Genomic DNA, 25,110 nt, shown 5'->3' with positions numbered 1-25,110 from the left:
GAAGCTCCTGGCAGCAATAAAGACTACTTGTTCATCTCGTACGTCCGCTTCGTGAATGGCGAGTCACTGTGCGAGGATTTGCTGTTTTGCAAATACATAAAAAATAGAGCCACAGCTGATGAGCTGTTTAAGATCATGGACAGTTACCTCAAAGAACACGGCCTTGAATGGGAAAACTGTGTGGGCTTTTGCTCTGATGGCGCACAGACCATGGCAGGGTCAAGAAACGGGCTGCAGGCACTAATAAAGAGGGTTGCGCCAGATGTGCACTGGACGCACTGTGTCATTCACAGGGAAGCGCTCGCGTCAAGGCAGCTCAGCCCTAAATTAAATGAGGTATTGACAGAAGTAGTGAGCGTGGTAAATTTTATCAAAACCCGACCCCTGAAAGCGTGACTGTTCTCCGCACTTTGTGAGGAAATGGGAGCTGATCACACATCTGTGCCGTTTCACAGCGAAGCAAGGTGGCTGTCCCGCGGCAAAGTGCTATCGCGCGTCTTTGAGCTCAGGGCAGAGATTCGGATGTTCTTGGAGGAGGACCCCATGTATGAGGCTGCAAGCAAGTTCAGTGATGAAGAATTTCTGTTTAAACTGGCCTACCTCAGCGATATGTTTGGCAAGCTGAATGAATTAAATCTTCAGCTTCAAGGCAAAGACAAGCACATACCTCACCTGGCAGATAAGATCAATGCATTCAGCCGAAAGCTTGAGGTATGGGGCAGGCGCCTCGATCAGCAAAACATAGATGTTTTTGAGAACCTGAGTGAAGTTGCTGAAAACACTGATTCTGGAGCCACCACAGTTATCCCTTGTATTAAGCAGCACATCTCTTCCCTCAAAGAATTGTTTCAAAAATACTTCCCGAACAACAGTGCTCAGTATGCCTGGGTTATGGATCCATTCAATGGAGCAGGTTGGTATTTTGACATTTTATTGAATATTATACATGGATTTTATTTATGGTATGCTACTTACTAACTGAAATAGACAAACATATTTCTTTGTCTTTATTATGCAATGACAAATAAAGTAAGCCTATTTATTTATATTCTGTCTGCAGCACCTGCTGATTTTGGGTCTGCTGAGGAGGACCAGTTTATTGATCTGACATCTGACTCCACCCTGAGGCTCAGGTTTAAAGCTCAGAATCTTAGTGAATTCTGGTTGTGGAGTGGAGAGGGAGTATCCACTCATCGGGCAGAGAGCTGTGTACAGATTGCAAAGTGGCACTTTTATATCTTATCTATTTTTGAAATTAGTAAAAAATTTGACACAGCTGCACTTTTATTTTCTCTTTTTTTTTATTTCATGCAAGTTATGATTTCACAGCTGCACTTTCATTTTCTTTATTTTTGAACATTCTGTTATTTTATGTATATAGTTTGTATTTTAGATACAACTTGTTACTCTGATAATACTTGTTAGTTCAATAAATTGGAACATGTTAAGCTTGTTGCGCATTTCATTAGCATTGTGTTGGGGCGATGGGGGTAGGTGGGGCTTTAAAATTCCCCCTTGTCTAAAGTGGGGAATGACAAAAAAAGTTTGAGAACCACTGCTCAAGGAGAAAGCAATACATCAGCTGTATGCAGTGATGCCGCAGGCTTCTCTTGGCCAGAGCTCATCTCTGATTGTCAAAAAGTGTGTGCTGTGCTCAGATGAGTCCACCAGGAAAGACTGACATCAAGTTCTCAGTCCCAAAGACCAAAGAGTCCATCCAGACTTTCACCAGTGACAGACGCAATAACAAACGGCATGGGTGACTGCAATATGTGTGAAGGTACCATTGACATGGGGGCATATATTGGGATTTTATAGAGATATATAGTGCCATCATAATGAAATGTCTTTCATGGGAAGTCCATGGTTATTAGATCGAGACAAGGCCATGTCTCATTCTGCATGTGCTCCAACAGTATGGTTTCATAGAGACATAGAAAATGTATAAGACTGCAGCCCTGATCTGTCTCCTACTGAAAGTGTATAACCAGTAATGAAAAGGAGAATTAGACCATGACGATCACAGACTGCTGCGCTTCTGAAGTCTTGTATCAAGCAAGAATGGACAAATTAACAATTAGTATTCTCAATTCCCCAAAACTTAAACATTGTAATTAAAAGGAATGTTGATGTGGCTTAGTGTTAAACATGCCTCTGTCCAAACTTTTTGAGAGTTTGTTGCAGCCATCAAAATGAAAGTTTGTTTATATTTACAGAATACAAATAATTTTTTTGGTTAATTTGGTGAAACAGTAAATCTCATGTGTGTGTGTGTGTGTGTGTGTGTTTGAAGGGTCTGCTGATCTTCTCAGTGGACTGTAGGTTTGGGAGTAGAGCTTAGATCGGGCCCAACAAATCAAGCCCGGCCCGGCACGACACGTTCACTGTAATTATGAGCCCGAGCCCGGATTAAACCCGACCATTTTTAATATGTGGGCCGTTATAACCAGGGGCGGCGCCAGATTTTTTATTATTTTTATTATCGCAGGTGCTGCTGTGCTAGATCATTTAGGCTACGGAGGAGCTGCGCAGTTTTATATATATATATATATATATATATATGCGTGCCACATTTAATTCACGAGACAAAGCCAACACATATGTTGTCACTCCCCACGACTAGTTTAAAATGTTTCCATACCTCCGATTTTCCTCCAAACTTGCTCAAAGTTAATTCTCCTGTTTTAATTTTTTTCTTTGCTTCTTCAAGCTCCATGTTGCAGTTATTCTACTGAACAGCAGGTGTGATGCGTCATGCATGCGAGACTGCGAGTGGACGAGACGCTGCGCATGACACGTGACGTGCTTTATCAAGGGCACGACCCGGGGTCGGGTCGAGCCCGAGCTCGGGCAGAGAATCTAAGCTCTATTTGGGAGCCCCTGATCTCACCGGTGGAGAGAGATAATATTGTGTCTGAGGGATTTTCACTGACTTGTTCTCCATTGATGTTGCTCGTCACTGTCCATGTGCTTTCATTCTTGGTGAAGAGGGTCACAAGACCCCTGTGTTCAGCCTGCGGTGCTCCAGAGAACAGAAGAGAGACGCCGCGTCTCATTCCCAGCACAGTAGAGAAACCTGAACACCATCAGCATCATTAAAACACACACACACTCTTCACATCACAAAAGGACAAACAAAAACTCCAACATACCCATGTACGAGTCTTTATTTAAAGCTGGACCGAGGATCTCTGTCTGTCTGAATTCAGATCCTGATCCCGTCACTTCATACAGAGCTCCACGCCAGTCATTCAATCCGACCGAACCCATGATCACAGAGTCCTGAAACAAACACTGCAGTCTCAGCTTCAGTCTCAGCAGCCAAAGAACACCAACCATTTGCATTTTACACAGCCTACATTAAACAGACTTATGAAAACAGCAGTTCTGATATGATTTGCTGTTTTAATACATTTCCAGGAGTGAGTGTGCACAGATTTACCTCGATTCAGCGGTTTTCATGCAGCACTTGTTCGAGGTTAGTGACCGCTCTTTGAGTTTGGATGGATTTTTAGCAGAATTCATTTTTACAGCAGTATCAGATTTAACATCAGAGACCAAGTGTTGATTATCAGATTGTATTGTAAACAAAAAAAGTCCTTAAAAACAAGTGTATTATCTACATTAAAATTGCTGGCCATTAAGACCCTGACAACGGCCGTCTTTGAACCCCTCTCACTGTAAGACACAGGGCCATCGATTATGAGCCACGATTACAGAGATCGCCAAAATTGTTTCACGATTCCAATCTTTCATCTGAAATGATCAAACTCCTGCAGTGTGTCCCAGGCTTAAGGCAATGGCAAGACTGTGACAGGTTTCCAAATATTTCATACAATCTATTGGTTTTATGCTCTTGGCAGTCAACAATTCGCATCACGTTCAGCACAAGCCATGAGTGTCTCTCAAACAGCTCCGCTTTCAAAGCACTGACTAACAATAAATTACATTCAGTTTTTTGCAGTTCATTGAAGATCTATTCCTTAGCTTTTTTTATTGTAGGAGATAATTAATTTTGGAAAATTAGATTTATTTTTTTAATTTAAGTTTTTATTACAGTAATTACAACATTCACATACAATTAGATGGTACCTTAATAGACATTCAATAGTTGTGTGTATTAGCTGAATGAAAAAATAAATAAATTAAAAGAATAACAAATATATCAAGGTCGCTTACAAATATTGGTAGCCACGGGTCGCATTTTTTTGGGCTTATTTCTAAAGTTTAGTTGCTTATTTTGGGCTTAGAAGTTGTCAAGCAGAAATTACTATTTTGGGCCATAGAAAGTTGTCAAGCAGATATTTTCTATATGTTATTTAAACATAGGAGTTTGTTTAGCCTGTTCTCTCTGTCCCTTCTCTTTTCCCAAACACACAGGAGACATAAGAATTTTTTCCCACCCACATCCTGCTTCTAACTGGCTCTGACCCAGATGGCAACGAGTACTAGCCAATCAGAGGCAGAGCACGGCCATCTGTTTTTTTTTTCTGGTTAAGAAAAGTTGTGAGTGACGTAAACTTTAAATGAATGCACCTGAGTTGCGACTGATGGTGACTGACTGGACTGTAGGAGAGAGCGTTGGCGGGAGAGTTATTATTATGCAATAATAAATAAAGAATTTGTAAATTCAGGATGATATTCATTTGTGTGCAAATTTAAATGATCAGATGTTTACTGTGTATATAATGTACTCGGTACATCAGTCTATATTTGATATCCCATCAGTTTTCTAATGTTAAATAATGTTAAAAGGTGGTTTAACTCCCAGTTTACCAATCTGTCCACATGGATGTAAAGTGACAATCTGTACCCACATTTTAAAATCCGTCACCGCGGATTGTAAAACCATGCACATAGTTGATTTATTTTTCTCTTCCCGGAACCTAGGGGGGCTCCGTAGAAAAAGTTGCTTGTTTTGGGCTTGTTTTCACAGGCCCGGTTGTTTACTTGTCTCGCGAGATCTGGCAACACTGATTCAGTTAGTCACAAGCCAATGTCAGCCAACACATTATTACAGCTGTTTGTGATTTAATCAGTAGTTTGGGTACCTGATCTGATCAGTTTTTTTACAAAAAATAAAATAAAATAACGAAATAAATAATAATAATAAAATCCCTTGAGGACTCTCATTCCCAATGTGGGTATTCTTTCCCCTACCATTGCTTTCTCTTTTTATTCAGTAATATTTTTACCTACTTCCCTTAAAATATCTTAATCTATATACTAGGTCTGGTCTTAGTGGGCGAATATAATCTATCCATTTTCCCCATATCTTGACAAATTTCTCAGACTGTAGCTGACGATTCATTGTTAATCTCTCCAATGTGTAAATTTCGTTCACAGTTCCCAGCCAATTTCACAACAGCTAATTTCTGGTGTTTCAGGTTGCAACCATTTTCTGGTTATAACCTTTTTGCCAGCTACCAACATAATTCTCATTAAGTATTCATCAGATTTGTCTTCTGATTTAAGACTTCTAAGACCAAAGTATAGAGTTAAGAAACTAAATTGGATGGGTTCCATGAAAATACTCTCTAAGCTCTTATGGATTTCCTGTCAATATTTCTGAACTTTAGGGCATTCCCAGAAAATATGGCTATGGTTGGCTTGATTTGAGCCGCACAATCTCCAGCAGGTCTTCTGCTCAGGGGTGAGGAAAAATCTAGTGATATTTTTCCAACCAAATTCTCTCCAAGTTGAGGAGTATGTTGTCTTCCACTGTGATTTAAGAATACTTTCCCAATCTTCCTCTAGGATATTCAGATTTCCTTCCATTTCCCATTTATTTTATATATATTGCGTATTTTCTAATTTTTGGTTTTGTAGACTTTTATACAATTTTGATATTTTTGTCATGTCACCCGTTTTATATATTGCAATAAACATTTTAATTTATACTGTTTTCCTTGTCATTATATTGCCTTAAAATATTATTAATTTTGTGTCTTATTTGTAAGTACCTATGGAAATCCTTATTACACAACAGGTGTTCACGTTTGAGTGTCTCAAAATACAATACTTGCCCTTTATGTAAAAACCTACAGTATGCTGTGAGGCGTCGTTTAGTCCAAGCTTTAAAGCTATCGTCTACAGTATTTGGAGCAAATGTTGAACCATAGGCGGGCCATCTCAAGATTGATACCAAATCTATCAAATTATTTTTTTTAATTGTATCTTGCCAAATCTTTAATAAGTTAGTTGTCCACGGATTTATTTCATGTATATACATTTTATTCAAGTGTTCGTCTGCCATTATAGCTTGGATTGGAGGTCTTTTCAGGTTAGCATTTTCTATTTCTTTCCACCTGGCTTTAAAATCTGGATTACATAGACATAATAAAGGTCGTAGTTGAGCTGCACGATAATATTCCTCTAAGCATGGCAAGGAAAGACCTCCTCTTTCTTTCTGTAATTGTAGTGTCCTAAATTTTATTCTTGTTTTTTTTCCTTGCCATATAAATCGTTATATCAATCTATCTCATTCAATAAAGTTTTGTTTGCTTATCTCTATAGGAAGTGTATGGAAAAGATACAAAAATTGTGGAAGTATATTCATCTTAATTGATTGAACTCTACCATATAATCAAGATATGGTAGAAGATTCCATCTAGCCAAATCTGATTTGATTGTAAAATACAGTGGTTTGTAATTCACATCAAATAGTCTTGTGATATCTTTGGGTATTTGAACCCCTAAACTAGATATTTGGCAATTAAAAGATTATTTAAGATTAATTAAGATTTAAGAAGGGTTTTTTGGACATTTAATTTATAGTCTGATAAATCTCCAAACATAGTTAATGTTTCCATCAAGACTTCTAATGATTCGTTTGGTTGACGTAAATAAACCAATATATCATCTGCGAAAAGTGATAATTTCTGTTCTTCACATTTATGTCTATTCCCTTAATATTTGTATTTAGTTTTATATATTGGCTTAAAGGTTCTAAAAATAAAGCAAACAAAAGAGGGGAACATGGACATCCCTGCCTACACGATCTTTCTAAGATAAAGGCTTGTGAAAGGTTTCCATTAACTTTTATTCTTGCTGTAGGTTTATTGCATAGTCCCTGGAATGCTTTAATAATAGTGCTATGAAATACAAACTTTTCTAATACCTTATAAAGGTACAGCCATCTAACTGTATCAAATGCTTTTTCAGCATCTAATCCCAAAGAATTTATCTTGTGATTCTATATATGCCATAAGATGTGCAATTTTTGTCTAATAGTATCTTGTGCCTGTCTCTGACAAATAAACCCTGTTTGGTCTAATTGAATAAGGTTAGGCAATACATTCTCCAGTCTTTTAGCCGAAATCGATGTGTATATTTTATAATCTATGTTTAAAACCGAAATTGGACGATGGTTTTTTACACTCTAATTTATCTTTTGCGTCTTTAGGAATTATCGTTATTGTAGCTTCCCTCCAGGATAGGGGAATCTCCCCCATTTGGAGAGCCCAATGTTTAATTTGGAGAGCACACGTTTAATGTGGAGCTGAAAAATGTGTATAATCTTTTCCAGTTGGATAAACATTTCTCCAAATATCAATGATACCACTTTCTCTTAACATGATATTGACTTTCTTGCTTACCCGGTTTTGAGGTATAGGATTTTTCCCTGATTTTCAACCGGCTCACGGTTCATGGTTTTAACTCAACAAAAGCCACTTTCTGAGCGTTTTTCTGAGCAAATTAATGTTCACAGTTCTCGGAATAATGGTTAATGTTCACAAATAAATTTAAATTGTTTTCTTTAAAAATAAAATTTATTTTTCTTGATATTATCATTAGCTTTTAATCAACTCACAAACCCGCTGCAGTTTCCTCAAGAACCGACAGAGGCTCGCAAACTATAGATCTGGAGTCCTTGAATCAACAAAAAATCAAATAGTTAAAATGTACTTTATATAATTCATATCTCTCACCTCCTGGTAGACGACACTGAATCCACTCTGTGATAAATCTCTCTGTCTACTTCTTCTGTGAGCTTCTATCAACCCCGAAACACAAAACCAATCTTACAATCATCTGTGGATTCTTCATTAGCTGCTTCGATTTAAAACTTTTATTTACTGTCCATTTTCTGTACATGTACATTTTACCTTCAATATTGTGAATCTTTTCTTGCAGGTTGTCAAGAAGTCCTTTGAGCACACTGTAGTTTTGAGTGAATAAGGTGTTGTTCTGCTTTGGTTCTGATGCCATCTGAGAGATTTCAGTTAAATCAAATTTTCCCACCTGAAAAACAGTGTAAGGTGTCATTTCTGCGTGACTAGAGACACAAAATCACCAAACTATTTGAACATACAGAATAAATGACATGCTTGAGCTTTAGAAAACCGCACCCCGATGACGTAACGGAGTATATTCTGCTCATCACACCTCTTGAGGACATAATAATCATCGTTATCACTGGGATCTCCATCTGTGATGATCACCAGAACTTTCTGAGCGTAGGGGTCGGCTCCAGACGACACGCTATTCAGCAGATTCTTTCTGATGACATAAATCATGACATATGAACAGATTTCAGCCTCAGGGTCAATGTGTCTGCATGCCAATTTTTTATTTTTTTAACTTTTAATTTAAAGAATGACAAACAGTGTTTGATGGAGAAATATATATATATATATATTTTTTTTTTTTTTTGATAGCAACAATTAGAAACTCATCTAGTGAATTCAGTGAATGCTCATGATCATATGAAGGTTTCACTCACAGAATGTAGTTGATTGCTTTATATGTGTTTGAGAGAGATTTCATGTGTTTCTCTCTCATGAGTTTCTCTTCAGCGGAGCCGTTCTGATAATCGTTGAAGTCAAACACAGTTCGGACATCTCCTGAAAACTGAACAGCAGCAAACTGACAACAAACAACAACAACATTATCATTATTAGTCGTAATTTTCACACCTCATTACACATGTTTATAATATGAACATTCACATGCTGATTCTGCTGGTTAGTGATCAGATTTTTGGTGATATTCCACATTATTAGCTGATGTATTATTTTACCTTTATGGATGAGTTAGAAAGTTTTTTCATAACTTCTTGAATTAAATTTTTGTTCATTTCAAACTCGTGTTGTTTCATACTGCTGGATCCATCAAAGAGAAACACCAGATTGACTTCTCTATTGGTGCATTCTGCAGAAACACCACAACATGCACAAACTCTGCTGTTACTTCAAATATAACAAGTATAACATAATATTATCTATTTAATCTTTAATTCAGATATCAACTAATAGATCTCCAAAAGAAATGAAATAAAGCAACACAGGGTTTACAATGTCAGAGTCTGAGATGGTTAAACTGAATGAAGCCTTGGTTTGTGTGAGACCTTGGTAAGCGGCGGTGAAGTTAGAGACGATCTGTAAGCTGCTGTTGAACTGATAGCAAACACTGTTCAGATACGAGTTTCCATCACACTCATGAGGAACATACGGACTGCAGCTCTGAGAAAGAGACACACACATCATTAGCCTCTCATGAAGGAGGTCTGACTGTCAGAGACTCTGAACTTACAGTGAGAGCAGCAGAAGACACAGCAGCAGACATGCCGAAGAAGCGGACGCTCTCTGAACCTGTCAAACCCCAGAGAGAGAGAGATAGAGAGAGAGAGAAAAACTCAGTATACAGGTGTTGGTCATATAATTAGAATATCATCAAAAAGTAGATTTCACTAATACTATTCAAAAAGTAAAACTTGTACATTATATTCAGTCATTACACACAGACTGATACATTTAAAATGTTTATTTCTTTTAATTTTGATGATTATAACTGACAACTAAGGAAAATCCCAAATTCAGTATCTCAGAAAATTAGAATATTGTGAAAAGGTTCAATATTGAAGACTGGTGCCACACTCTAATCAGTTAATTAACTCAAAACACCTGCAAAGGCCTTTAAATTGTCTCTCAGTCTAGTTCTGTATGCAAAACATGGGTTTCAGCTGTCACATTCCTTGTCTATGGGGTATTGTGAAGAGGAAGATGTGATATGCCAGACCCAGGAATGCAGTAGAGCTGAAGGCCACTATCAGAGCAACCTGGGCTCTCATAACACCTGAGCAGTGCCACAGACTGATCGACTCCATGCCACGCCGCATTGCTGCAGTAATTCAGGCAAAAGGAGCCACAACTAAGTATTGAGTGCTGTACATGTTCATACTTTTCAGTTGGCCAAGATTTCTAAAAATCCTTCCTTTGTATTGGTCTTAAGTAATATTCAAATTTTCTGACAAACTGGATTTGGGATTTTCCTTAGTTGTCAGTTATGATTATCAAAATTAAAAGAAACATTTGAAATGTATCAGTTTTGGTGTAATGAATGAATATAATGTACAAGTTTCACTTTTTGAATGGAATTAGTGAAATAAATCAACTTTTTGATGATATTCTACTTATATGACCAGCACCTGTAAAGCAGTGAAAGTCCAGAGAAGTCACTGAGGGGCCGTTTACACCTGGCCACTTCATGCGTTTTCTCAGATCGGATAGCTATCCGATCGTGAAAAGACCAGGTGTAAATGCCCTCCGAAACTCATTTGAGACGGATTTGAATCCGATCGCTCAAACCACTTCAGGAGGTGGTCTGGGCCGCATTCCAGACAAAACTAGACAAGTGTAAATGCATCTGGTTGTTAAAACCACATATGTAAATTTTACTCCTCCCCAAAATGCTAAAAAAATAAACGTGTGAGGGCGTGTTATAGGCTATATGTAATGTTATAGCCAGATATGACGACGCTACTGGAACACGCACCACCAGATGAGAAGCTGAGCATATATTCATTAAACCAACGTGCAAACTATCGCAAATCAAAGTGAAAGTAAGTCGCGAACGCTTAACACACAATCATCATCATTAATAGTAGAGAAACGAAATGATCTTACCAGTGCTGTTGCCGCTCTCTCTTATTACAGTCTTTGATTTTGAAATTTTAGCTGATGATCAATAAAATGCAGCTCATATCTGTTGCTTTCGGTGACGTGCACTCCATTAAATCTGCATATAGCGCGGGAATTGAAGATCGGATTTAAATCCGTTTCGCAAAAACACATTCATGTGACCAGGTGTAAATGTAACCGTTTTGATAAATCAAATAGCTATCCGATCTGAGAAAACGCATGAAGTGGCCAGGTGTAAACAGCCCCTGAGAGATGGCTGTGATGCTGATACCTGGCCGCTGCAGCCGTTTGCAGGACTGCAGATCTGCTGTGCAGCTGTACATCTCCCCTGTTGAGTTTCCTTCCAATGGAGCTCCAACAATGATCCTGAGAAACACAACCAATCAGACATTCAATACCATCAGGAAACACCTAGCAACCACACAGAACACCCTAGCAACCAGTGTGTGTCTGACTCACTGCTTCCTGTTTCCAAACTCAGTCTGATAAACGCTGTAACCAAAGAAATCTTCCGGCGTGCCGTTAAATCTCAGTGGATGTTCAGTGTCGATGTTGAAGGCCTCTGAAAGAGATGCTGGAGAAGCAAGAGAGAGACTGTTGAGACATCAGGAGACGCCTGTGAGATTTCTTCTAAATGATTCTTTCTGGTCTTGAGAAAGTGGTGTGAGGAACGTTGGAGATCTCTTTATTGACTCGCCGGAAAGTACCTTCAGTCAGACTCAAACTCCTGCTGTCTGAGGAGCAGTTGAGCCTCGACGTCAATACTTAGTGCTAGTTTTAAACGGTTACTAGTTTAAGTTTCTCTTCATTGCCCAGCACTGTATACAGTATGCAGCCGTCATGAACTGCACGGTGACACAAAGGTAGAGGATCCAAAGGCAATATATTTCATTAATATTATAATCCCCAATCATACACACAGGTTATGAGTCCAGACAATAACAACAGGGCAAAAATCACAGGCTAAAGGCTAATCCAAAATCAGACAGAGTAACAAGAGCAGGAACCAAGGCTGACACGGTTTTCACACTGCAAGCATTTGTACAGCGTCACAGCAGCTCCAAAGCTACATATTTCTTTACAAAGACAACTATAGAAGGACACACTGTTCTCCGTGATGGTGATTTCAAATAATATAACATCTAAAAACCTCTATTCATTCTCAATAAGAGCTTCTCTAGATGTCCACAGAAATAAAGTCAGTCTGGCTAATAATGAGAAGCTGGGTAAACCCATTTTATGATTTGTTTAATCAGATCTGGAGAGATTTAATGTCTTTTTTTTCAGTTGATTTCATCTGCTGTGTCTGAAGTCAGTTGTATTTCTTGTGTTTCTCTTTTCTTCAGTGATTCTGCAGCTGAACGACAGTGAACAGCAACTGTTCATCATTAAAGCTCAATCATCACATAATCATCTTCTTAACTCCAGCACTGCTTCAATGCTACTTTTCTTTTTTTACTCTGTAGTATGGAAACACATGAACACTGAGCAGTGTGGGACTTTGCTGTGAACTATTACATGAAAATTATCTGTTTCATTCATGTATGACTGACGCATGTGAATCACATTACATAGTTTTAACATAAAATAAATCAACAAACAATCTAAATGAATGGAAAATTGTTATGTAATTGAATTACATAAAATGTAAATTTAGAACAAAACATTTGAGTGTACTGTGTGTCAACAATTTTACAAAGTGTGCACTGAGTCAAATGTCTCAATATGAGCTCAAACATTTCTATCATATGACATGTGTTAATAATACAATTAGTCAAAGATTAATTAATAAGACATTTATTGTGACTAAGAATTCTGTGAGTCAGTTTTGATAAAGTCATTGGGTACATTACTTTCCAACAACAAATGTTGTGCACTGTAAACTGTACAGCTCTATTCTCTTACCGTGTGTCAACAATTATGACTAACGTAACCTTATTTCTGCATAATTACACATCTTAATATAGCCTTAAACTCTGATTTTATTGGTTGTTTCTACATCATTTATTAGATGTCAAGTACTTGAATTGGTGTACACTTTGTAAAGTTGTTGAGATCACCTCTGGAAAAGAGTCAAATGTGACAGAAAAAGTGTAGGAGAAAATGATGATGATGATGATGAGATGTCTTCTAAAGCTTTAAAGGAGATCATTGGGAGAGTGTTAGAGTTTTGTCTCAGGAGACAAGTGTGAGAAGCAGGAGACTCAAACAAAAATCTCTATTTGATAATTAACCTCATTTCTGTCTAGGAAAAATATTTGAGATGTCACTCTAAAAAATGCTGGGTTAAATAGAACCCAGTGCTGGGATAAAAAGGGACCAACCACGCATTTGGGTTGTTCTGCCCCAGTGTTTGGGTTATTTTGACCAGAGGTGGGTAGTCCAGGGGCCAAACACTAAAAGTCCTGATATCTTTTTGTTCCACTCATGAACAAAGTAATTCCAAGTCTTTTAGAGTGGTTCAAGTCTTATCTGTCAAGTAGATCATTTTCTGTAAAGTATGTTAAATTTGTTTCAACGGCAGTGCCTATTACTTGTGGGGTTCCTCAGGGTTCTGTTATTTTCTTTGTACATGATGCCCCTGGGTTCAGTTTTTAAAAGATATGGCATATCTTACCATTTGTATGTGGACAATACACAGATCTATTTGCCTATAAGAATGGGAGAGAATAATGGTTCTAATTTGTTATCTGCTTGTCTAGAGGAGGTTAAGTGCTGGATGATTCATAATCTGCTTCAGTTGAACCAGAGTAAAACTGAGATTGTTTTTTTTTGGCCCTGCCAGAGGATGTTTAGATAGGTCCACATGTTTAGGTTATTTAGGTAGATGAAATTTGACAAGCAGATTAATTTGCAGTAAAGAGTTGTTTCCAGTTTAGATCTATTGCTCGACTAAAGCATATTCTGTCAAGAAAGGATTTAGAGAAGGTTATTAATGCCTTTGTAAAAATATAAAACTCATGCATGTTTTTAAAGCAGTGCATGGGTTGGCCCCTGCTTATGTGTCTGAGCTCATTGCTGTTCGTCAAGCACCTAGGTCTCTAAGATCTAATAAGTTATTAAGAGAGGTCTAACTAAGTTAACTAAGAGAGGTCCCCTCTTTAAATGCTTTTAAAATTGAAGTCAAAAACTACTTGTCTTTAGCCTTTGAGAGGGTGGGCTAGATTTTGTTGCTGATAGGTTGTGTCTTGTTTTAAGTTGTGTGCTTTAATGTGTTTTAAAAGTGTTCTTTGATTGTACAGCACTTTGGTCTGCAGGTGCAGTTGTAAAGTGCTCTATAAATAAAGTGAATTAATGAATTCATGAAATAGAATGCTTTATTAAAAATTTTGAGTTTAGTCTTTTTAAAACACATTTTAATGCATTACGCCATGTTAAGCGTTTTCCTTTAGGCCAATAGTTTTCTTATGGGATGAAAACGCTTACAACATGGCTTTTTCAAGGATGTGCATTTATTACATGGACGGAGTAAAAACATAAAAAAAAAAAGTCTAAAATGTGTGCGCATCACTGATCTCTAAATAGTACCACTGAATGATATATACAAGTTTAACTTAACTCTGTTACAATGTATGAAACTTTTTGCTGAAGTAACCACAATCTTTAAATTAAATTAAATTTATGCATTTAGCAGACGCTTTTATCCAAAGCAACTTACAGTGCATTCAGGCTATCAATTTTTACCTATCATGTGTTCCCGGGGATTCAAACCCCCAACCTTGACAACTTGACAACGCAGTGCTCTACCAATTGAGCTACAGGAACACTATCTTAACACAATTAACATATTAACACAATTTTAACAACTGCACTAAAATAAGAGCACAATGTGCATGAAATTGCTTTTGTTATTATAGCAACAGATTACATGTATATGCTTTCAGAATCATCACTGGCCAGTAAAAATAAATGTTTAGATTTCTTCACTTTAAAATTCTGAGGAGCAGCATATTTTCCTGAAATGAAGGGGAGGAAAAGTTTATGCTTTGCAATTTATTGGTATGGCCGGCAGCCATATCACCCTGAAGCCCAAGACAAGTTTCCCACTGAAGCTAAGCAGGGCTGAGCCTGGTCAGTACCTGGATGGGAGACCTGAGAAAACTAGGTTGCTGCTGGAAGAGGTGCTAGTGAGGCCAGTAGGGGGTGCTCACCCTGTGGTCTGTGTGGGTCCCAGCGCCCCAGTGTAGTGATGGGGACACTATACTGATACCGAGCACCGTCCTTCAGATGAGACGTTAAACCGAGGTCCTGACTCTCTGTGGTCATTAAAAATCCCAGGAAGTCTTTCGAAAAGAGTAGAGGTGTGACTTCGGCATCCTGGCTAAATTCGCCCATTGGCCTCTGACCATCATGGCCTCCTAACAATCCCCATATCTGCTGATTGGCTTCATCACTCTGTCTCCTCTCCACCAATAAGCTGGGGTGTGGTGGGTGTTCTGGCGCACTATGGCTGCCGTCGCATCATCCAGGTGGATGCTGCACACTGGTGGTGGATGAGGAGATACCCCCTGACAATGTAAGCGCTTTGAGTGCCTAGAAAAGCGCTATATAAATGTAATGAATTATTATTATTAAAGAAAAATAAAGTTTCATAAAAATGTAAATGCACACAGCAGACACATTAGCCTATTGCAGTGTTTATAAACTGCATGACAGATAATTATATTTAACAATAATTGTCTTGCGCTATATAAATTAAAACAATACTCATACATCTTTATTTCCTTTCTTATACTCTGATGATATGAAATAATCAAATGTATAAAAAATATTTAATTCCTAATGAATTCTAATCTGAAGACCTGATCCTCCTACTGTGGAAAATAAACCCAATTCATTTATTAAATGTAGTGGGATGTTTGTCTGTTAGCCTAAATATCAGCTTAATTTAGCAAAACAATCATTTTAGGGACAGGAAGGGTTACAGGCTAATGTTTTTTCTTCTTTTGTGCATTATAATATAGGCTTTTGTAAAACTGCACAGCATTTTTAGCTTTTTAAACAACATACCCCATCCTACACAAACTACGATATTTCCTATCATGTATGTCTATGAAAGACAATCAAACCAATCAGAGCAAACTCAGGCCAGCTCTCAAAGCTTATCTCAGCAAATGATAACAGCTAGGATCTCCATGATGGTGGCATCATTTTAACCAATAAAACGTCTTGGTTACGTATGTAACCCTCGTTCCCTGAAGAAGGGGACCGAGACGTTACGAATGGGATCTCGCCCAAGAGCCCAATCACCTTCGAGTGGTACAAAACAAGCCAATGGTACACAAAGTACCTTGGTCTGCAGGATTTGCATCGCGAGCTCCGCCCCGCAGAGCGGGTATATAAGGAGCAACGCGAGCAACTCGTATTCAAGTCTTCGCTAAGGATCTGAGCCAGTGACCCGGCCATTCAGCGGAACAGCAATGTGGCAAGGGGACATAACTTCTCCGTTCCCTCGTTCAGGGAACGAGGGTTACATACGTAACCAAGACGTTTTATTGGTTAAATTGATGCCACCATCATGGAGATCCGTGTTTGCTTTAGTTGATCTCTTGACCCCTGGCTTGCTGTGTTAGATCTCTCTCTGTAGAAATGCACGTGGTGTTGTACATACGTAACCAAGACATTCCCTTTCAGTCTGTCATGTTCGACATTACGAATTACAAAACGCCACATGGCTGTCTTCCAGCAACCTGTGTGGCTGATAGCACCCTGTCGTAAGGCCAGCACGAGTGAGGACCTATAATTTACACAGAATACACTGGGTAGCATATTCCAGCTGGACGTATGCTAGCAGGCTGCCTGCCGGTGGGAGGACTTACAGAAGGCAGGTATCCACCAAGGTGGTGATACATAAGAACTCTGAGGTACCCAGCCCGCAGGGTGGAAGTTTCAACGACAGAGCTGGCAAGGGGCTTGCCAAGGGAAAGATACATGCTGCGGAGAGACTTACTGTGGACATACACACATGGGCTTGCCCAGAAAGGGCTCTATGGCGCCCTTTGCAAGCAGGGTCACGACCTCCGCGCGCATGACAGGGGCATCTTTGCCCACCATCGTCGCGTGGACACCCAAAAAACCTGGGGGGACGCCGGGTGAACTGAATCGCGTATCCGAGCCTGAACGTCCGGATGAGCCAGCAGGAAGGCCTGGGGAGCTCTAGCCAGGCTCCCAGAAACCGAACCAGCGGGGTCAAGGGGACTACAGGCGTACCCACAGTGGGGCAGCGTGGTGGAGCAGACAGCCCCGGCATGGGAGAAATAGCGTCCCTTAGCGGGGACGGAATGCGGGCACTCGTCTGACTCTAAGTAGCAAAGAGGGCATGAGATGGCGAAGCATTCTCGAGCCGGCTTTGCATGGAAACTGGCAAGGGGAGAGGAGAACGAGGGCGGCGAGGAAGCACGAAGCGGCCTGGCCCGCAGGTCTGTAAGCCTTGGCCAAAAGCGTGGATTGCAACTTGCAGGCCTTGGAGAGCAGCTTGAGACCACCACGCCAAGCGGAGGCGCTCTGTGGACACAGTTGCATCGCAACAGAACGCTCTACCAGGGGAATCCCAGCATACCCCTTGGCCGCCCCGCCATCGAAGGCAGTGAAGGCGGAGGAAGTTCCAGAACGGTTGCGGGCAGTTAAAGGTGCCTTCCATGAACCGGTTACTTCCTGATGCACTTCCGGGAAGAAAGGAACCAGAGGGGGGTGCTGGTGATCCGCATGAGCAGCCCCCAGGAACCAATCATCCAGTCTCGAGCTCTCAGGACAGGACGGAGGATTCCACTCAAGCCCGATGCTCTCTGCTGCCTGGGAAAGCATGGCCGTCAGCTCGGGATCGGACTCGGACAACGCTGGCACTCCCGAGGGAGGCAACGCAGCCGAATCCTCATCTCCCGAGGACTCAAGCCCGCCTTGTGATGTGGCAATCGACATACGGTCCTTTTCGCGTGCCCCGAATGAGATGTCAGGAGCCTGAGAGGGTCCAGGAAACTCAACGGGCTGCGGCGTATGTGAGGGGGGTGTGGCCCGAGGAGGTTGGCTCGTCGAGGAAGCCCACACAGTAACCCCCAGATCACCCTGGCCACCAGCCGAAGTAGCCCTCTTATGAGAAGAAGAGCTAGAACGGGGTGTGGCAGAGGGGACTCTATACCTTTTAAGAGATCGAGTCTTGATCTCAACGCCGAGATGGTCATGTCCCCGCAATGAGAACATGAGCCATCCACGAACGCAGTCTCAGCATGCTGGAAGCCCAGACATGTGACACCGCGATCATAGTCATCACGAGGAGCGATGTATTGACCGCACCCAGAAACACACGGGCGAAATGACATCTTTTAAAAGACGCAAATCGGCCCGTATCTCTTTTGTGAAATTTTTTTTGCTCTTTCAGAGGTGTTGAAGCGCTCAGGGGAACACGGGAGCTGTCGCAGGAAACCCAGACGAACCGCTGAATCGTGCCGTCACACCAACACCAGTGACTTTGCTTGTAGCAATCCGGTGAAAGCAGCATGTGCTCGGCTCCAAAGCGAAAGCTTGAATGTGAGTTGCTCCTTATATACCCGCTCTGCGGGGCGGAGCTTGCGATGCGAATCCCGCAGACCACGGTACTTTGTGTTCCATTGGCTCGTTTTGTACCACTCGAATGTGATTTGCCTCTCGGGGGAGATCCCATTCGTAACGTCGAACGTGACCGACTGAAAAGGAACATCAAGATCTGTTCCTCTGTAATTCTCAGTAACAGCAGGCGTTCATCACTAACACACAATCATCATTTAATTAGTCACTTAATTATCTCATTAACTTTAACTCTTTGAGGACTTGGATTTTACTTGAGACTCGTTTATGACTTGGAAGGAATAATTTGGTTCCTTCTCTGGTGAAATCAGCTGCTGAGTTCCTGAGTGGAGCAAAAATATGTCAGGACTTTTACTCTTTGGCCCCTGGACTACCCACCTCTGGTCAAAATAACCCAACCGCTGGGTCAGAACAACCCAACTGCTGGCTTGGTCCCTTTTTAACCCAGCATTTTTTTAGAGTGTAAAGAGATCTCACTTTTGATTTTTCTTTCCTCTGAGGGAATAAGAAGTGTAGTGTTTTTTTAAATATTAACAGTGAGTCTGGTTTTGCAGAAGGTGTTCATTCACACAGAAGAGAAAATGAGGGCATGTAGCTGTTGAGGTTGGTGAGTTTGATGGTTTGAGGAAAGAAACTGTTGTTTTTGGCTGCTCTGGTTCTCAGTGTCCGGAAGCCGTTCAAAGAGGAAAAGCCCTGCTTGTGAGGCAGCCCTGACCTCTTTTCTTATTCTGGGTGTGTTCAGTTCCTGAAGGGTGAGCAGGAGCAACAATACTCGGAAAACCTTTGGAGAACCAAATTCACTATTAACTAAGAGTTAATAATGAATGTGTTTTCAGTGATCCCTAAACTAAAACCTCAGCTGATACTCTTCTCTGCAGTCTGATATTAAACTAATGAACAATCACAACCATCAACATGCTGCAGCATCAAGAGAAGAGCAGTGTGTGCGTGTGTGCGAGAGAGAGACCCAGTGCGTGAATAAACTGTTTCAGTTTCGATATCACTCAGAACAAAACAAAGTTCCACCAGTAAATATAAGAGCTACAATCTCTCCACTGCAGTGAACGGTTTAACAACAGAAGTGCTGCATTACTTGCACAAAGACCGGGATGCGCAGTGTTTGTTTGACACTGATCATAGTGAGGATAACACACACACAGCAGAGTTACGACACCGTTCCATTCTCACAAGAACGAGCTCTGGCTCTAGAACACAAGCCATTCAGCCCCACTTCAACTTAATGTAAATGTAAGAAAACATCTAGATGAACACAAATTGTTTTGCATAAACTTCTCATGACTCAGACCAACACAAACCAACTAAGAAACTTAAACATTATTTACTAATTGATGATTTGTATCTTATGGAGAAATCTCTCACCCCACATGAAGATAATCCAGATGTGAGTCTCCATTCTGCTACTGCTGGTCTGTATGTGATGAGATTGCTCAGATTCCTCACAGCTTCAGGTCAGTGCCGGCACTCCTCCTTCGTGGTTTTAGATGCTATGTATAACCCTGTCAGGTTTATCTTGTACATATTAAAAATTGGTATAGCAGAATTATAAGAGACAGACAAGCCAAGAGCAAAAGTCATTGGGTGATGATAATTATGTTTTAACAAAATCATTGTTTGACCTGAATTTATCTAGAGTCTGCTCTCTGAGTTATGTTTCCTTTATTGACTTGAACAGCTTTGATTCCACAGTGAAAGAGTCTTCGTTTTCGATATTTTATGTAAGGGTCTCTTGCAAGCTGTTCTGATTTTTTTTAAAGAAGTGTTTATTTTAGGCACACACAGACATCAAGAATCAGCATATGAATCTCAACAATAGTGACAAACAGCATATTCAGATAAACAGATCAACTCTGAACATCACAAAACAAGCTACTAAAGTGTCACATAAAAACAGCAAAAATAAAACAATATAGTGAGAATAAAAGGACAACTCAGCTCATAATTTATTCATGCCGCAATGTCCGATGGGAGTCATGGATGAGTTTTTATTGGCTACAACATGCTTTTTTGATGGTTACCATTGTTGTGATGCTCATGCTGATTCTTGATGTACTGTATGTGTGTCTAAAGTAGAGAACTCATTAATTTTTTTTATGATGAGGTAACTTTTAAAAACATCTCTCTGATTATGCCAGAAATGTCAGATCTTGTATTATTTCACCTGGTCTATGCAATCGATAAAGAAAACCCATCTCAGATATTCAGATAAATACATGACAATTAGTTCAAAACATAATCAATACCACATGATCGCCTTTCATCTGGTTTGTCTGGCTGTTATAATTTAGTTATTACAGCAACACAAAATCTAAAGTTAACAACTTAATGGTCAAGATCACAACTAAACCAAACAAACACTGATCTTTATAATGGTGACACATAAATTGTGATTTTCTTCTTTGGTGATTCTGCTTGTTATTATCAGGTGTCTTCAATAATGGTCAATCATTAAACAGTTAATCATCTAATTATCTCATTAACTTCAACATTGCTTCAGTGTTCATTTTTAACACTACTTCAGTGTTTATATGAGTCCACACTCAGAGTGTTAAATTAACACTGGGGATTTTGCTGTGTAAAACTCTGGCAATTGCAGGGAAAGAGTTAATAATAATATTATTTTTTAATATTTATATTTAGATTATCATCTCCTATTTTCTTCATTCTTTGTTTTTGTTTTACTTTTCTTCTTTTTGCTGACCTAATAGACTGGATTCTCACCTCTCTGGACTGCTTGCTGTTATCAGTCTGCTCTGAACTGTGAGTTTTGGATTCCCTGGTTTTGACCTTCTCACCTGTCTGACCCTGATTCTTGTCCTTCGGTTGCTGGTGGACTGTCCTGGACTCTGACTCTACATTCTCCCATCTCCTCCTGGTCCAGAACTGGTCTGGAGCCGTTTGCCTCGTACTGTTTATTATTGTGCTTCAGTAAATTGGAGTTGAGCATTCCCCTGGATGTGTGAACATAGGAAGGTGCCTAGAATGCCTATGCATCAGTCTGGACTAGAGTGTAGATACAATGCAACTCTGAAATCCACACCTCAACTTTAACGATAATGGCACAGAGGAACATTGCTGTTTGAATCTCTTCCAGAGAGTTAGTTTTGTTTTGCTTCCAGCTGATGAGGATAAAAAAAACATTGACAGCCAATCATCATCCATCTGACTTTATAAAGTTTTATATTCTCTGTTGATTAAAAATGTGTGTTGTCTGTGTATTTTATGACATTATAATCTTGAGATTTTTAATGAGAATATGTAATTAGTAAGAATTTTCTTGTAGCACCTGGACAAACCAGACACAGAATAATTTTTTTATACTTAACAAATAATCCCTAACACTCAACCAACAAGTCAAATATGAGAATCTATGAACCCTTCCCCCGAATTTCAACTAACACCTCAAAAAGGCAGAACAGGCCTCTGGTTCCATGGTAATCAAAGACAAATCATTTGATAACACTAGTTTATTGCCCAAAGGAATCTGGGCAGAGCAAAGTTTGCTATATTTCCACATAAAAATAGAACCTTTTCTAATTAATTCATGAACAACTCTTTCTTTGAATTAACACATATATCCTCAGGTCATTGTGTGTATTATTATTGTTCTTGTATATTGTCTTTTGAATTGCATTTTGATTTATGCATGTTTTATGAGTCAAGAACTAGTTAATGTAACCCCATCTACATCGTGTCTCCTATCAAATTAATGCTCATTTAACAATGCACACTTTGCTGTACATCCACCTCCAGGTAGAATGCCATGGTTGTTTGTAATTTTATCAGAGTATGGACTGCCAGATCCATTCGAACCATGCTCTCAGACAAAGGGTCGTAAAACTCACAGTATTTCCAACCTCCCGCATGAATATATAGCATTTAATTGGTCAGGCCCATCCTGAGAGGCGTGACTCTTCCCAGACTTTAAAGGGGTCATGGACAGTTCCAGTTCCCAGTGGGCACTAACATATATGCCACATTCTAGGCAACCCGTAACCCATGTTTTTCCAACCTTCTACCTGTGAAAGTGCACCAGAACGGCAGTCAAACCCCTGATTTCCCACCCGTGAACTCTTACCAGATTGATGTGCTCCCAGTTCCGAGCCCTGACATCACATAGCCCACGAAACAACTATTGGAGCCCCTTCTGATAATATTGCCTGCGGGTGTAATGTTTATGCGAGTGGTACACGGTAGAAATAGACTTTAGGACAAAGTAATATTGCAGTAAATGTAATAATCTAGCTACAATTCCTGGAACGCTACAAAGTCATGAGTCGTGGTTTGAAGTCGTGATTTACGGGCTAAAAAAACCTGCCTGGCACACAGCAATAGAGCCATGTGCATCCATCCCAGCCTGAGGAGATGGCTCTCAACTACAAAGAGTTAGACTAATACCACTTGAGTTCGCCTTCACTCAACCCTGGAATTCACCATCATGGAAAGTCTTTACAAGACTCTCATTCCACAGCCAAGTCAAATGCAAGTATCGTTCCTTTCACCAGACAGACATTTGATGTAAGCTATTTGAATTAGAGGTTGTCGGTTCTCTTTAGATGTTCAACTGGTAGATTTATTGGATCTTAGTGCTGCGTTTGACACAATTGACCACAACATTCTTTTGCATAGACTTGAACACTTTGTTGGCATTAATGGAAGTGCATTAGCATGGTTTAAATCTAACTTATATGACCGCCATCAGTTCGTAGCAGTGAATGAAGATGTATCATATCGATTCACCTGGAATTCACCATCATGGAAAGTCTTTACAAGACTCTCATTCCACAGCCAAGTCAAATGCAAGTATCGTTCCTTTCACCAGACAGACATTTGATGTAAGCTATTTGAATTAGAGATTGTCGGTTCTTTTTAGATGTTCAACTGGTCTCACTAACCCCCACTGCTTCTCTAATGGTTTCATTCATCCATTTCAATTCTCGTTTGTATGTATGTGTGAGAGTGAATGTATGTTTTTTTCTCTAAGACTAGTTATGTGTTCGCGTTTAGTTAATAAAACTTTTTTGCATGAATAATGAAGCTCTGGTTCTGACACCGCTTGTGAATAATGACCCTTTTATGATTCCAATCTAGCTACGTACATGCTCTAATGCATTAATGCTGTAAGAAAGTTATTTTCTGTGGCCACTAAAAATATTTCTTATAGTTGATATGAAATTGCACTGAATGTTTACTGGACAAACAGATTAGTTCAATGTAATAATAATTGTGCTACAGTTACTACTGTCAGTGAAATAAATAATTTTAATGAATTATAATTTACTGTAATTATTTATATTAATTTCCCTTTTAAGCTAATTTGCTACATTTCATTTGTGTAGTCATAGTGCCATAAAAACATCAGCTTAACAATAAACAATAACTCAGTATCTCATTCAGTTAACTGATTTATTTATACTGATTGATTATACATTTATACATTATACATACTTTGATATTCAAAAGATAGATCAAAAATAAAATAAAAAATAATCTAAAGAAAATCAATAAAAGCAATATTAATACAATACTTTTTCTTATAGAAAAAAAAGTCCATATAATTGAATATCAGAATAAAACTGGGTTATTATAAACATGCTGCATATCATTGAACTAAACATACTGAACCTTAAATCATATCTTTATTCAACTAGACCATTAAAACACAATTTTCAGCTCCATCAAAGCAAATATCTTTACTTTTGTTGTTGTGTAATAAAGTGATATTTTATTGGTCTGTGTTTGGAGGATCAGGACTGGGGCACGACTCCTTCACTCTGTTCTCTTTCGCTGTGCTGTTGTTCTCACAGACTCCGTTTTCTTTTGCATTCACGTTCATGAGAGGATAGTCTTCATACCAGTTATTTTCTGAATGAGCTCTTCAGGGAGATTTCGTTTAAAAAAACACACTACAGACACAAAACACACACACACACACACAGAGATTAGATTGAGAATTTGAGAGTTGAATGATGAGAACAGAACAAACGACTCCCTGCCTACACAGACTTCATAGACTTCATATAGCCACAATTATAAATTCTACTTCTTGTTACAAGTATGGTAGAACCATCACTTCTAACACAAAAGGCTGCTTTTTAAGTTATCTTCCTGATGTATCCAAATAATACCAACCAAGATGGCGCCGCACATGGCTGCTTCAGTGCTTGGCTCTCCAGTGTTTGTACTGTTTTTGTTCGTTTTTCCTGTATTTTGTTTAACATACACAATCAGTTTCACCAGGGAAAACTGCTGAACATTCGGCAGAACACACCACATGATATTGTTCCGGATTTCTATTATACAGACGTTTTACTTAACATTGTTATCGGAGGAGCAGCGGCGCTGATCAAGCGCTTCAGGACGCGCAGACGGGGAAAGTGAGCTGGCGCGCTCGTCAGACTCAGGAAGTGCGGATTTCGAATGCCGTTGCCTAGCATCCATATCGCAAATCTCCGCTCTCTACCCAACAAAATGGACGAACTCCTTCTGCTCTCTCGGACAAATAAGGATTTCTCTCACTCTGCTGCTCTGTGTTTCACGGAAACCTGGCTGAATGACGCCATACTGGACAGCGCGCTCCATCTGCCGGGCTTTCAGCTGTTCAGAACGG

The 25,110-nt window shown here is 39.6% G+C and overlaps 1 pseudogene; it reads right to left on the bottom strand.

The window, feature by feature from the left end:
* Nucleotides 1–19,995, bottom strand: part of LOC132139888 (integrin alpha-L-like) — a 35,094-nt pseudogene extending 15,099 nt beyond the window's left edge.
* Nucleotides 19,996–25,110: the final 5,115 nt, after the last annotated feature.

The sequence above is a fragment of the Carassius carassius genome, chromosome 1 (assembly GCF_963082965.1).
Source record: "Carassius carassius chromosome 1, fCarCar2.1, whole genome shotgun sequence".
NCBI lineage: Eukaryota > Metazoa > Chordata > Actinopteri > Cypriniformes > Cyprinidae > Carassius > Carassius carassius.
Note: the sequence above shows the minus strand (reverse complement) of the source record. Positions and strands in the feature narration are given on the sequence as shown.